Below are 3,807 nucleotides of genomic sequence, written 5' to 3' on the forward strand. Positions count from 1 at the left end.
GCTTCCAAATTTTTATGGTCAGTCCAAACCTCAAAAGGACATTTAGCCCCCTCTAATAGGTGGCGCCATGCCTCCAAAGCAGCCTTGACTGCAAAAGCTTCTTTCTCCCAAACATGCCACCACCTTTCCATCTCAGAAAATTTCCGGGACAGATACGCACATGGCTTCAGGCGGTTGTCAGCATCCGCTTGCAGCAAGAGTGCTCCAATTGAGAAATCAGAAGCATCCACTTGAACCACAAAGGGTTTAGTGGGATCAGGGTGTTGAAGAATGGGTTCAGCAGTGAACAGGCTTTTGAGTTTGTCGAAAGCCAACTGGCAGTCAGGTGTCCAATTGAGCAATGCCCCTGGGTTCTTTACCTTGCGTGTGTCCCCCAACCCCTTCGTATGTAACAAGTCAGTGAGAGGCAATGCAATTTCGGCGAACCAGTGGATGAATTGGGGGTAATAGTTGGAAAACCCAAGAAAACATTGGAGCTGCCTGCGGGTGCGCGGGCTCTTCCACCCCAAAATAGCTTGAATCTTCACAGGATCCATCTCAATGCCTTTGTCAGAGATCCTGTACCCCAGGTAGTCAAGCTGAGTCTGATGAAATTCACACTTAGAAAGCTTAGCATAGAGCTCAGCCTTTCTCAGTTTGCTAAGCACCTGTTTCACCAAGCGCTCATGTTCCTCTTCCGTTTCAGTATAAATCAAAACATCATCCAAATAGACCAGTACACCCTTGAACAAATGTTCATGTAACACTTCATTGATCAATTGCATGAACACCCCTGGTGCCCCCGCCAACCCAAAAGGCAAAACTTTATACTGAAAAGAGCCCAGTGGACAATTGAAAGCAGTCTTCCATTCATCCCCCTCCCGTATGCGGATGCGGAAATAGGCTTCCCACAAATCCAGCTTAGAGAAGATTTTCCCCTTAGCCAGATGTGCTAACATGTCTTTTATTAACGGCAGAGGATATTTGTTTAATATTGAGACTGCATTTAATCCGTGGTAATCTGTACAAAGTCTCAATGTCCCATCCTTCTTCGCTCGAAACAAGATGGGGGCGCCCACTGGCGAATTTGCTGGTTCAATAAAACCCCTGGCCAAGTTTTTGTCCACAAACTCCCTCAACGCCGCCAGTTCCTTTTGAGTCATGGCATAAATTTTTGGTTTGGTCAGTTGAGCGTTGGGGACCAACTCTATCGGACAGTCAGTTTTTCGATGGGGTGGGAGTTGGTCTGCTTCTTTCTCACCAAACACATCCGCAAAGCCTTGGTATTGCTCCGGCAAGCCCTCCAGTGGTGTGACAGCAAAATGCGGGGTTGCTGCCGCCGCCCTCCCCACTGCAGCCTCCGGAGCATCGTCCTCCCCAGGGGCTTGATAGAAAGCATCCCCAAAAGTCAAAGTCCTGTGTACCCAATTTATATAGGGGTTTTGTTGGACCAACCAAGGAATCCCCAGAATGACTAAGGGATGCCCCACAGGTGCCACCAGAAACGGCAGCCCCTCACGGTGGCTGCCCATTTGCAACGCCACCATGCCCATGTAAAGGGTGACCAGTTTCCCCCCCGCCGTAGAGCCATCCAGCTGGGTGAAAATCATGGGACGTTGCAGTGGAAAGCTGGGTAACTCCAAAGCAGCCACCACGTCAGGGTGCATCAAGCAACGCGAACACCCCAAATTGATCAATGCCCAAACTTCAATGGTTCTTGTGTGGGAGCCTAACTTCACTTTCACATTCAGTGTGGGATAGTTGGCACTCACCGAAACATGTTCATGCCCATCCTCCACCACCTGCCCACAGGTGCTCCTTAGAGCAGGTGGCTGGCATTTCCCGCCGGCTGGTGTAGATTGGGCTCCCCCTCGCCCCTGAAGTAAAGAACCTCCTCCACTTCAGTTTCAGCCATGGCTGCCTTCATTTTCCTGGGTAGGGAGGGAGATTTCCCCGTCAGCTTCCCCGAATGATCATCGGTCTTGCCCTTCGGGCACGCCGCCGCTCGGTGACCTTCCTTTCCACATCGGAGGCACTGCCCTTTCGCATAGCAGCGCTCCCTCTCCCCCTCCCAGGCACGTTGACCAGACTTTCCAGTGGGCACAGCAGGGCAGGAACCCTTGCTGAGCCCAGAATATCTCATCACCTTCCTGTGAGCGAAGGTTTCATGGGCATGCTCAGCCTTCCCTGCCAACTGTATCCATTCATACAGGGTATCTGGGTCGTCCCTACTGAGCGACCACCTCAGGACCTCCGTGTTCAGACCATCCTTAAAAAGTTCTATTAAGGTAGATTGGGACCAATCCTCAACCTTCCCAGCCAAAGCCTTAAATTCCAGAGCATAGTCTGCTACCGATCGTGGCCCCTGGCTAAGCTCCCTCAGTGCCCGTTTTGCCCTTTCTTTAGCTAATGGGTCTTCAAAGTGTAGCTTCAATGCCCACAGGAATTCTTCAAACTCCTCCAGCTCAGGGGCATCTGTTTGACATAACTGCACATACCAATCGGCAGCCCACCCCTTGAGCTTAGTGGCAATGGCATTAATCTTGGCTCTTTCTGAACGAAAATACGGTTCCCATTCATCCATATAACTCCTTGCATTGGTAAGGAAGAACGATAGCTTAGTTGGATCTCCATCAAATTTAACTGTAAAGTCCTTAACCCCCACTCCGGGCGGTCCCTTCGCCTCAGCTGGGTGGTCAGACTTTCTTTTAGCTCCCACGGATCTCTGCTCTCGAGGAGGGGACCTTGAAATTCTCACCCTCGGTGCCCTTGCCTCCTCTCTGCGCCGGGTCCTACTCCTTTCCTCCAAAGAAGGTGGGGGCGAAGAAGGAGACAAATGCCTATTACTAGACTCCTCTCTCCTCTCCCGGGACCCCAGTCCCTTGACATTTTCTGAAACATAAATTCTAGTGACTCCAATTTGGCCTCCACCAGTCTTATACGGTCAGGAGTTTGGGAATCCTCCTTTCCCTCCTGCCTCACCACAGTTGGGGAACTCGGGTACCGCTGTTTCCAAGATGTTTTGGACGTCCCTGGTAGGGGTCCCTGTGTTTCATCCCAGGTGACCAGTTCGCCTGGTGACTCGCCGGTCAGTTCAGGGGCTCTTTTACCTCCAACCTCCTCTTCTCCCAGGCTGGAGCTCGACACCTCCCGAATTTCTGAGAGCTCCCGAGTAGGGACCCTCTCTGTTCTTATCACCGTGGAGTCGGGTTCCCCCTCGCTCGATTCCTCACTTTCCGTGGTTTGGGGATTTGGTTTGCTCATTGCTAGCACTTCTCCCTCACAAAATAAATCTGGAAAGGGGCTAACGGAAATTTTTTTGAGATTTTCAGCTTTATGTAAGGATTGTCTACCCTAATAGACTCAGACTCACAAGCAGGAACTTAATGATATCTGATTTATTAAAGAATAGTATGCAAATACAGAGAAAGCTGAGAATGAGCAAAAGCGTGCCAAATACAAACTAAAAACCCTCGGTGCGAACGTAATCCCTCCCCTCGCCCAACCATTTCAAATTCCCCACCACAGGTGCTGGTAACAATTTCTGCTGATGTCCTGGGAAGAAAACCTTGAACACACAAGATAACCCAAACACATTCCAATCCTGCTGAATACAGATAACATCCCAGAGACAGAGTTCTCCTCCCCTCCCAACCGAAACACGCATCAGCCAAATGACATGCAAAACGTTACGATGCAGCGGTAACATTGGAACGGTGAACATGACAGATTGATTGATAGAGATATTCTACATCTGCCACACCATTACTAGAGTTATTATACATGATTTTAAAAAGTCATAACCAATGATCTGGAAATGCAGTTTCA

Source organism: Candoia aspera, chromosome 10 (genome assembly GCF_035149785.1).
Source record: "Candoia aspera isolate rCanAsp1 chromosome 10, rCanAsp1.hap2, whole genome shotgun sequence".
NCBI lineage: Eukaryota > Metazoa > Chordata > Lepidosauria > Squamata > Boidae > Candoia > Candoia aspera.